We start from the raw sequence: 12,811 nt of genomic DNA, 5'->3' as shown, positions 1-12,811 counted from the left end.
TATAAAAACACACCAATATATATTATAAAAATACACCAATATATATATATTACAAAAATACACCAATATATATATATACAAAAATACACCAATATATATATATTACAAAAATACACCAATATATATATTATAAAAACACACCAATATATATTATAAAAATACACCAATATATATATATTACAAAAATACACCAATATATATATATTACAAAAATACACCAATATATATATTATAAAAATACACCAATATATATATATTACAAAAATACACCAATATATATATATTACAAAAATACACCAATATATATATTATAAAATACACCAATATATATATTATAAAAACACACCAATATATATTATAAAAATACACCAATATATATATATTACAAAAATACACCAATATATATATATTACAAAAATACACCAATATATATATATTACAAAAATACACCAATATATATATTACAAAAATACACCAATATATATATTATAAAAACACACCAATATATATTATAAAAATACACCAATATATATATATTACAAAAATACACCAATATATATATATTACAAAAATACACCAATATATATATATTACAAAAATACACCAATATATATATATTACAAAAATACACCAATATATATATATTACAAAAATACACCAATATATATATATATTATAAAAATACACCAATATATATATATTACAAAAATACACCAATATATATATATTACAAAAATACACCAATATATATATTACAAAAATACACCAATATATATATATTACAAAAATACACCAATATATATATTACAAAAATACACCAATATATATATATATTACAAAAATACACCAATATATATATATATTACAAAAATACACCAATATATATATATTATAAAAATACACCAATATATATATATTACAAAAATACACCAATATATATATATATTAACAAAATACACCAATATATATATATTACAAAAATACACCAATATATATATTATAAAAATACACCAATATATATATTATAAAAACACACCAATATATATTATAAAAATACACCAATATATATATATTACAAAAATACACCAATATATATATATTACAAAAATACACCAATATATATATATATTACAAAAATACACCAATATATATATTATAAAAACACACCAATATATATTATAAAAATACACCAATATATATATATTACAAAAATACACCAATATATATATATTACAAAAATACACCAATATATATATTATAAAAATACACCAATATATATATATTACAAAAATACACCAATATATATATATATTACAAAAATACACCAATATATATATTATAAAATACACCAATATATATATTATAAAAACACACCAATATATATTATAAAAATACACCAATATATATATATTACAAAAATACACCAATATATATATATTACAAAAATACACCAATATATATATATTACAAAAATACACCAATATATATATTACAAAAATACACCAATATATATATTATAAAAACACACCAATATATATTATAAAAATACACCAATATATATATATTACAAAAATACACCAATATATATATATTACAAAAATACACCAATATATATATATTACAAAAATACACCAATATATATATATTACAAAAATACACCAATATATATATATTACAAAAATACACCAATATATATATATTACAAAAATACACCAATATATATATTATAAAAATACACCAATATATATATATTACAAAAATACACCAATATATATATATATTACAAAAATACACCAATATATATATATATTACAAAAATACACCAATATATATATATATTATAAAAATACACCAATATATATATATTACAAAAATACACCAATATATATATATTACAAAAATACACCAATATATATATATTACAAAAATACACCAATATATATATTATAAAAATACACCAATATATATATATTATAAAAATACACCAATATATATTACAAAAATACACCAATATATATATTATAAAAATACACCAATATATATATTATAAAAACACACCAATATATATTATAAAAATACACCAATATATATATATTACAAAAATACACCAATATATATATATTACAAAAATACACCAATATATATATATTACAAAAATACACCAATATATATATTATAAAAACACACCAATATATATTATAAAAATACACCAATATATATATATTACAAAAATACACCAATATATATATATTACAAAAATACACCAATATATATATTATAAAAATACACCAATATATATATATATATATATATAGAAATACACCAATATATATATATTACAAAAATACACCAATATATATATATTACAAAAATACACCAATATATATATATTACAAAAATACACCAATATATATATATTATAAAAATACACCAATATATATATATTACAAAAATACACCAATATATATATATTACAAAAATACACCAATATATATATTATAAAAACACACCAATATATATTACAAAAATACACCAATATATATATATTACAAAAATACACCAATATATATATATTACAAAAATACACCAATATATATATATTACAAAAATACACCAATATATATATATTATAAAAATACACCAATATATATATATTACAAAAATACACCAATATATATATATTACAAAAATACACCAATATATATATTACAAAAATACACCAATATATATATTATAAAAACACACCAATATATATTACAAAAATACACCAATATACATATATTACAAAAATACACCAATATATATATATTACAAAAATACACCAATATATATATTACAAAAATACACCAATATATATATATTATAAAAACACACCAATATATATTACAAAAATACACCAATATATATATATTACAAAAATACACCAATATATATATATTACAAAAATACACCAATATATATATATTACAAAAATACACCAATATATATATATTATAAAAATACACCAATATATATATATTACAAAAATACACCAATATATATATATTACAAAAATACACCAATATATATATATTATAAAAATACACCAATATATATATATTACAAAAATACACCAATATATATATATTACAAAAATACACCAATATATATATTACAAAAATACACCAATATATATATTATAAAAACACACCAATATATATTACAAAAATACACCAATATATATATATTACAAAAATACACCAATATATATATATTACAAAAATACACCAATATATATACATTACAAAAATACACCAATATATATATATTACAAAAATACACCAATATATATTATAAAAATACACCAATATATATATATTACAAAAATACACCAATATATATATATATTATAAAAATACACCAATATATATATTACAAAAATACACCAATATATATATTACAAAAATACACCAATATATATATTATAAAAACACACCAATATATATTATAAAAATACACCAATATATATATATTACAAAAATACACCAATATATATATTATAAAAATACACCAATATATATATATTACAAAAATACACCAATATATATATATTACAAAAATACACCAATATATATATATTACAAAAATACACCAATATATATTATAAAAATACACCAATATATATACATTACAAAAATACACCAATATATATATATTACAAAAATACACCAATATATATTATAAAAATACACCAATATATATATATTACAAAAATACACCAATATATATATATATTATAAAAATACACCAATATATATATTACAAAAATACACCAATATATATATTACAAAAATACACCAATATATATATTATAAAAACACACCAATATATATTATAAAAATACACCAATATATATATATTACAAAAATACACCAATATATATATTATAAAAATGCACCAATATATATATATTACAAAAATACACCAATATATATATATATATTACAAAAATACACCAATATATATATATTACAAAAATACACCAATATATATATATTATAAAAATACACCAATATATATATTACAAAAATACACCAATATATATATATTACAAAATACACCAATATATATATTAAAAAATACACCAATATATATATATTACAAAAATACACCAATATATATATTATAAAAATACACCAATATATATATATTACAAAAATACACCAATATATATATATATATTACAAAAATACACCAATATATATATATATTACAAAAATACACCAATATATATATATATTATAAAAATACACCAATATATATATATTACAAAAATACACCAATATATATATATTACAAAAATACACCAATATATATATTATAAAAATACACCAATATATATATATTACAAAAATACACCAATATATATATTACAAAAATACACCAATATATATATTACAAAAATACACCAATATATATATTATAAAAATACACCAATATATATATTATAAAAATACAACAATATATATATATTATAAAAATACACCAATATATATATTATAAAAATACACCAATATATATATTACAAAAATACACCAATATATATATATATTATAAAAATACACCAATATATATATTATAAAAATACACCAATATATATATTATAAAAATACACCAATATATATATTACAAAAATACACCAATATATATATATTATAAAAATACACCAATATATATATATATATTATAAAAATACACCAATATATATATATTATAAAAACACACCAATATATATATATTACAAAAATACACCAATATATATATATTACAAAAATACACCAATATATATATTATAAAAATACACCAATATATATATTACAAAAATACACCAATATATATATATATATTATAAAAATACACCAATATATATATATTATAAAAATACACCAATATATATATATATTATAAAAATACACCAATATATATATATTATAAAAAATACACCAATATATATATATATATTATATTATAAAAATACACCAATATATATATATATTATAAAAATACACCAATATATATATATATATATATATATATATTATAGAAATACACCAATATATATATATATATTATAAAAATACACTAATATATATATATTATAAAAATACACCAATATATATATATATATTACAAAAATACACCAATATATATATTATAAAAATACACCAATATATATATATATATTACAAAGATACACCAATATATATATATTACTAAAATACACCAATATATATATTATAAAAAGACACCAATATATATATTATAAAAATACACCAATATATATATATATATATTATAAAAATACATCAATATATATATATATGAGAGTAGGACCTGCCAAAGATGGGGTACATTGACGTTGTGGCAGGCTTATGCAATGTATGATCATATAATGTAACTAAATCCCCATTATTTTTTTTGCCTAGATTAGGTGTTTTTTTAAAAAAAACTAAACTTTTACAAACTAATAAAATCTGTCAATTTTGAAGTTGCTGTTTAGTAGATAGGAGAGTGCGCTGGATCTTGTGTATTGTTTATTGTATATATATATATATATATATATATATATATATATATATATATATATATATATTATAAAAATACACCAATATATATATATTATAAAAAGACACCAATATATATAGTATAAAAATACACCTATATATATATATATATATATATATATATATATATATATACACACATAAAAAAAGTTTTCTAAAATTATATATCATTTTAAAAATGTATCCAACACTATTAAACTCCACTCCTTCAAAAAATCTTTAAAATTTTACTGAGGAAAGCATATTATAATTGTTATTAATTATTATTATTATTGCCATTTATATAGCACCAACAGATTCCGTAGCGCTTTACAATATTATGAGAGGGGATTTAACTATAAATAGGACAATTACAAATAAACTTACAGGAACAATAGGTTGAAGAGGACCCTGCTCAAACAAGCTTACAGTCTATAGGAGGTGGGGTGTAAAACACATTAAAACATATCAATTAAACTGTGAACAGCTTTCCCTCCCCGCACCCTGATTCCTCTCCTGTCATCCAAACAAAACACTAAGCCGTCAATAAATACTATTCTACCAACCTACCTCTCTACCCCTACCCTTTGTGTCAGTTTACCCCACTCCCTCTATCCCTCTGTTCCTGTATGTCAAACTCGTCTGGTTACAAATACGTGTCTGGCGCTTTACAGGGGCGTCACTACAGGGGGAGGGGGCCGTGCCCCCCCCCCTACATCATGCAGATATGTGGGGGGTAGGTTCAGTCTGTGTGTTAGGGTAAGAATAGAGTGTGAGAGAGGTTAAAATCACTTACCTAACCCTAATTTGAACCCTAACATTAACCCTAAATGTCCCGTGTGCCTAAGTTTAGTGAATGCACTAACTATAATGAAAGTGTAAAACTAGTTTTACTTACCTTCCAGGACCTGGCTGCGTTACCTTCCAGGACCTGGCTGTGTTACTTACCTTCCAGGACCTGGCTGTGTTACCTTCCAGGACCTGGCTGTGTTACTTACCTTCCAGAACCTTGCTGTGGAGGAGTAGCAGGAGTGCTAGCATGCATGTGCAGCACAGGATCCAGCTGATTCCCCTCACTGGAAGTGACGAGGGTAGGGGATTTTGATAGAACACAGGCATTAAGAACTTTTAAAGTAAGTAACATCTAATTGAAAGTGAAACCAGTTTTTTTTTCATGCATGTTGTGTGAGTCACAGCCAGGGGAGGTGTGACTAGGCCTGCATAGACAGAAACAAAAGGGATTTAACGCCTAAATTGTAGAGATTTGACCAGTGAGATTGCAGGATCATGATCTATACACTAAAACTGCTTCTTTAAGCTAAAGTTGTTTTGGTGACTATAGTGTCCCTTTAAACCTGTCTGCTGGTGGCACATAGAGTCAATCACAATGTATTGAGTGACAAGTACAGCAGGAGAACCTGCTCCCTGTGACAGTGTTACACACACTTACCGACAGACACACATCTCTCACACAAACACAAATTATTTTTATTTTTTAAAGGGACACTATAGGCACTAAGACCACTTCAGCTCATTGCAGTGATCTGGGTCCATATACCCATGTCCCTTAAAGGGACACTCCAGGCACCCAGACCACTTCTGCACATTGGAGTGGTCTGGGTGTCAACTCCCAATACTCTGAACCCTGCAACTGTAATTATTGCAGTTTTTTATAAACTGCAATAATTACATTGCAGGGTTAACTCCACCTCTAGTGGCTGTCTGCTAGACAGCCACTAGAGGGCACTTCCTCTTTCATAGCACAGAAAACCTGTGCTAGAGCGTCGCTGGACGTCCTCACGCTGTGTGAGGACCTCCATCGTCGCTCAATTCCCCATAGGAAAGTATTGATAATCTTTTTCAATGCTTTCCTATGGGGAGACCTAATGCGCGTGCGCGGCATTGCCTCACATGCGCATTAGGTTTCCTCAGCCGGTGGGCGGGATCAGTCTCGCCCACTGGCTGACGTGATTACTGGGAGGAGCGACGCCAACCCGAAACCACCGCCGAGGGACATCGGTGGGGTCTCAGGTAAGTGACCTGCAGGGGTTTTCACCCCTTCAGCTACGGATTGTTTTCCTGACTCTGGAGTTTCCCTTTAACCTTGCAAAGGTAATTATTGCAGTTTTTAAAAGAGAGACGGGACCTCCTTACACCCTAACCTTATAGCTGCAGTTATAATACACTGTGTGCAGGGAGACAGGGGACCTCCTTACACCATAAGGTTATAGCTGCCGTTAGAATACACTGTGTGCGGGGAGAAAGGGGAACCTCCTTACACCATAACCTTATAGCTGCAGTTATAATACACTGTGTGCGGGGAGACAGGGGACCTCCTTACACCATAACCTTATAGCTGCAGTTATAATACACTGTGTGCGGGGAGACAGGGGACCTCCTTACACCATAACCTTATAGCTGCAGTTATAATACACTGTGTGCGGGGAGACAGGGGACCTCCTTACACCATAACCTTATAGCTGCAGTTATAATACACTGTGTGCGGGGAGACAGGGGACCTCCTTACACCATAACCTTATAGCTGCAGTTATAATACACTGTGTTCCAGGAGACAGGGGACCTCCTTACACCATAACCTTATAGCTGCAGTTATAATACACTGTGTGCGGGGAGACAGGGGACCTCCTTACACCATAACCTTATAGCTGCAGTTATAATACACTGTGTTCCAGGAGACAGGGGACCTCCTTACACCATAACCTTATAGCTGCAGTTATAATACACTGTGTGCGGGGAGACAGGGGACCTCCTTACACCATAACCTTATAGCTGCAGTTATAATACACTGTGTGCGGGGAGACAGGGGACCTCCTTACACCATAACCTTATAGCTGCAGTTATAATACACTGTGTTCCAGGAGACAGGGGACCTCCTTACACCATAACCTTATAGCTGCAGTTATAATACACTGTGTGCGGGGAGACAGGGGACCTCCTTACACCATAACCTTATAGCTGCAGTTATAATACACTGTGTGCGGGGAGACAGGGGACCTCCTTACACCATAACCTTATAGCTGCAGTTATAATACACTGTGTGCGGGGAGACAGGGGACCTCCTTACACCATAACCTTATAGCTGCAGTTATAATACACTGTGTTCCAGGAGACAGGGGACCTCCTTACACCATAACCTTATAGCTGCAGTTATAATACACTGTGTGCGGGGAGACAGGGGACCTCCTTACACCATAACATTATATACTTACACTTTGTTTAAGCGAGCATGGAGGACAGCAGAGATTCATAGCACACAGGTTTTACTCCCGTAGAATGAGACCATAGGTCCCAGCTGCAATCTACACATTAATCCCAATCTGGAATCCGCACTAAGATGCCCAGTACAATATATGACGAGAGCTGGGGACTGGGGATAAAACACTCTCCTTATTGTGTGAAGACCAAAAATGATCTCACCCATTATCTTCTCCCGAGCATCTTTCAATGCCTACGTAGTTTGGTCCACCTCTTACTGGAATGTAGACCCCAATATTACCCACGTGGGTATACCTACTCTAAAGTATAGACTGCAGGTTGTTTCTTAAGAAACAAAAGTTAGATCTCTTACCTCTAATTATCAAATTATTATTATTATTATTATTATTATTATTTTTTTATTTTTTATTTATATAGCGCCAACAAATTCCATAGCGCTGTACAATGGGTGGACTAACAGACACATAATTGAGATCAGATCACTGGACGTACAGGAACAGAGGGGGTTGAGGGCCCTGCTCAATGAGCTTACATGCTGTCTGTCTGTTTATACGTGAATGCAGGTCAGACATTAAAGGGACACCCCAGGCACCAAAACAATTTCCAGGAGGCCCCTGGAGGCACTCTTACCTCAAGGGGTTAAACGTTTCTCAAACGGCTTAACCCCAACGTTGCATCCAGCGTAGATGTCTCCATGTTGGAGGGCGAGAGCCATATGGAAGTGATTGTCCCAGCAGTTGAATGCTTATCACCGCAGAAGTACCATGTGGGTTCTATTCTGGTGTCAGTCAAGACAGAAGGTTTCTTCTGCTTCAATTAGCTCCACAGCGCTACCGAAAGGAGTAGGTGTGCTGAGCTATAACACACCTGCTTTCCGTCCTTGCCAGTGAGCTACAAGTCACTGAGCAGCATAGGAAAGCCACGATCACATGCGCGCTGCTCCATCAAAGGCTTCTCAGTGAGAGACCCCTGATTGGTGTACAACCTGAAGGTCTGTGTCAAACGGGAAGGCTTGCAAAGGCTGCGGACAGTAGGTTTAAAGCTTTTGTTTGGGTTTTTTTCATATATCTCCATTGATAATATGCAGAAAAAAATACATGCGTGTTTTCCCTATGGGTATATCTACTAAATTGTTAGAAAACATAATTTACAATGGAGTGTTTCCTGTGCTTTATATTCGTTTGGTATTTGTATATGTGTTTCACTGTATTGTTGGTCAGTCTACTTGTGTGAACAAATCCTGCTGGAAGAAATTATGACCCTCGTACAAGGCTATTCTTTTAGGGAATGTGTGACAAATAAGACACAAACACAAGTGTATAATAAATGTATTGTTAATATTGATTTAGGATATTAAAGGGATATACACAATACACATTATAACTATACCCTGTCTAAAACTAAAAGATACACAGTTAAAGGGCAATACTTAAACATTTAAATGAAGATCTTCCCCTTGCGCCTTCATCTTTGGTAGTCTGGGACAGTCTCTACCAGTTCACCATGGCACCTCTGCTTGCTGCGCTGTCTTACCCAAAAGATACAAAGAGAGAAAGAGAGCGACCTCCTTGGCTGGTGTCATAACGACTGATTCTTGCAGTCCTTAACTACATATCCCAGAATCCCTTTTCCCTCCCAAAAAGTGGTTAATGCAGCTCCTTTCCCAGAGAGTTATGTCTTTATACAAGTCTTTCCCTTTGATCTCTTCCCTGCAGCTATACTGTAACATTGTGTAAGATGTGGCCAGTTAGGGTTGGTTTCTGGGTAGATTGGACAGGATAGCTTGGGAAAACACACACTTCATGGTTACACCTAGGTGTTGTTAGTGTTTTAATATTCATCCTGAGAAGCATTAATTACTCTGATCTTCCGATCTGTTGTTTTAGCTGGGTGCTGTAAAATGCAACTGAAAGCATTGATCATTATCACACGGTTATCAAGTAGATGACCCCAGTTGTGACACCAACCACATACACAGAAATGTATAAACCAGTGGTTCCCAAACTTTTTAGGTTCAAGGCGCCCTTAATATTTCAGTAATTTTCCAAGGTGCCCCAAGTCAAAATGTCTAGGTTGTATATCTGTACAGCGCTGCAGTATTTACTGGCGCTATAGCGTAATGTACAGTGTTGGTGTTTGAAGGGGTGCTTGTACACTGTGTGCAGAATTATTAGGCAAATTAGTATTTTGACCACATCATCCTCTTTATGCATGTTGTCTTACTCCAAGCTGTATAGGCTTGAAGCCTACTACCAATTAAGCATATTAGGTGATGTGCATCTCTGTAATGAGAAGGGATGTGGTCTAATGACATCAACACCCTATATCAGGTGTGCATAATTATTAGGCAACTTCCTTTCCTTTGGCAAAATGGGTCAAAAGAAGGACTTGACAGGCTCAGAAAAGTCAAAAATAGTGAGATATCTTGCAGAGGGATGCAGCACTCTTAAAATTGCAAAGCTTCTGAAGCGTGATCATCGAACAATCAAGCGTTTCATTCAAAATAGTCAACAGGGTCGCAAGAAGCGTGTGGAGAAACCAAGGCGCAAAATAACTGCCCATGAACTGAGAAAAGTCAAGCGTGCAGCTGCCAAGATGCCACTTGCCACCAGTTTGGCCATATTTCAGAGCTGCAACATCACTGGAGTGGCCAAAAGCACAAGGTGTGCAATACTCAGAGACATGGCCAAGGTAAGAAAGGCTGAAAGACGACCACCACTTAACAAGACACACAAGCTGAAACGTCAAGACTGGGCCAAGAAATATCTCAAGACTGATTTTTCTAAGGTTTTATGGACTGATGAAATGAGAGTGAGTCTTGATGGGCCAGATGGATGGATTGGTAAAGGGCAGAGAGCTCCAGTCCGACTCAGACGCCAGCAAGGTGGAGGTGGAGTACTGGTTTGGGCTGGTATCATCAAAGATGAGCTTGTGGGGCCTTTTCGGGTTGAGGATGGAGTCAAGCTCAACTCCCAGTTTCTGGAAGACACCTTCTTCAAGCAGTGGTACAGGAAGAAGTCTGCATCCTTCAAGAAAAACATGATTTTCATGCAGGACAATGCTCCATCACACGCGTCCAAGTACTCCACAGCGTGGCTGGCAAGAAAGGGTATAAAAGAAGAAAATCTAATGACATGGCCTCCTTGTTCACCTGATCTGAAACCCATTGAGAACCTGTGGTCCATCATCAAATGTGAGATTTACAAGGAGGGAAACAGTACACCTCTCTGAACAGTGTCTGGGAGGCTGTGGTTGCTGCTGCACGCAATGTTGATGGTGAACAGATCAAAACACTGACAGAATCCATGGATGGCAGGCTTTTGAGTGTCCTTGCAAAGAAAGGTGGCTATATTGGTCACTGATTTGTTTTTGTTATGTTTTTGAATGTAAGAAATGTATATTTGTGAATGTTGAGATGTTATATTGGTTTCACTGGTAAAAATAAATAATTGCAATGGGTATAAATTTGTTTTTTGTTAAGTTGCCTAATAATTATGCACAGTAATAGTCACCTGCACACACAGATATCCCCCTAAAATAGCTATAACTAAAAACAAACTAAAAACTACTTCCAAAAATATTCAGCTTTGATATTAATGAGTTTTTTGGGTTCATTGAGAACATGGTTGTTGTTCAATAATAAAATTAATCGGGGGCGGGGCCTGACTACTGAGCGAGCAGGACGCATGTTGAAGGAGCTCCTAGGGAAATAGAGAGAAATTGGTCAAAAAACTCGATACCTGCTATAACATACCGGCAGCACCCGATCCCTGTAGGCACGGGAGTGACCGGGCACCAATTTTTATCACCCAGCTGAGAGCATTATGGGCCCCAACGACCATTGCGGCCTGCTGACTACTCTGAGGCAGAGGACGCGGCCGATCTCCCGCCTCACCTACAAATCGACGACGGTCTTGGCCACGCTTGCCCCCCTATGGGCCGGTGGGGGTTATCCCGGCCCCCACAAAGCGACAGACCACGAACAAGTGCAA

Source organism: Pelobates fuscus, chromosome 12 (genome assembly GCF_036172605.1).
Source record: "Pelobates fuscus isolate aPelFus1 chromosome 12, aPelFus1.pri, whole genome shotgun sequence".
Taxonomy (NCBI): Eukaryota; Metazoa; Chordata; class Amphibia; order Anura; family Pelobatidae; genus Pelobates; species Pelobates fuscus.
This window is presented reverse-complemented; position numbering follows the sequence as displayed.